The following is a 1,072-nucleotide window of genomic DNA, read 5'->3' as shown; positions in this document are numbered from 1 at the left end:
CGGAAACAAAAAAGATACAAAATTTTCTAAAGCTTTATATACAAACCGATGTAGTAATAATTCTCATGATGAAAAGAATGACTTTCTTGTCTATTCTTTATAAGATCACTTTGTTCTATTTTCCTTTTTCTTATATTGTCTATTCTACATTTGCAGTAATCAAAACACGTAAGATAACAATCCCAGCTTTGGGCAGAAATGTTCGGACCCTCTAACAGCTTGTTTGGATGGTTGTTACGTATTGTTCATAATTTATCGTATTGTATTATATTGTATTGTATTGTATCGTTTGATGAATACAATGTTTGGATGGATTGTGTCGTTTTGGCGTCGTTTCATGGTATCACGCACCTGTGATATCATGAATAAACTTGCAATATTATAAAGAAAAATTATGATACGGTATATAAAAAGGTAGGGTAAATGATAAAATAAAATTATTTAATAATAATGAAGGGTGAGATTGAGAGAAAAACACAAGGAAACGACGCGACCACACCAAATCGGTCGTTACATAAAGTGGCACATTTCATCGTTACGTAACGACGGATTTAACGATACGATACAATAAAATTTAAGTAACAATCAAAACAAACATTGTATTTAAAGTAACAATACGATACGATACGATAGGTAACAACCATCCAAACAAGTTGTAAACTTGATAATTTTTATTTAGTTTACACTTAAATTTTACATGGTCTTTAATACTTTCTTAATAGTCTTGAATCACTTAGATGTTGATGTGACAAAGAGCGTGATACAATATCTTTTAAGCGCATGGAAATGAAGAAAACTCGAAAAATCAACTTCCAAATTGTGATGACCCGATAGGTCATCTTATATTTTTGAACCTAACTCTGCGCTTCGAAGCTTTAAATACCTCATTTTAACCCTCCTCGTTTTGCGTGCGTAGTCCAGGCATGTATCTGAAAAGCTTTTATGTTAAAAACTGTGAAAAATATGAAATTTTTTGCTTTGGAAATCATTTGAGTTAACTTTGGTTAACGTTTTGAGCAAACGGACTCGGATTCGTATTTGACGGTCCGGTGGGTCTGTATCATGATTTGGG

Source organism: Nicotiana attenuata, unplaced genomic scaffold (assembly GCF_001879085.1).
Source record: "Nicotiana attenuata strain UT unplaced genomic scaffold, NIATTr2, whole genome shotgun sequence".
In the NCBI taxonomy this organism is placed as follows: domain Eukaryota; kingdom Viridiplantae; phylum Streptophyta; class Magnoliopsida; order Solanales; family Solanaceae; genus Nicotiana; species Nicotiana attenuata.
The sequence above is the reverse complement of the archived record's forward strand: the minus strand, read 5'-3'. Positions refer to the sequence as shown.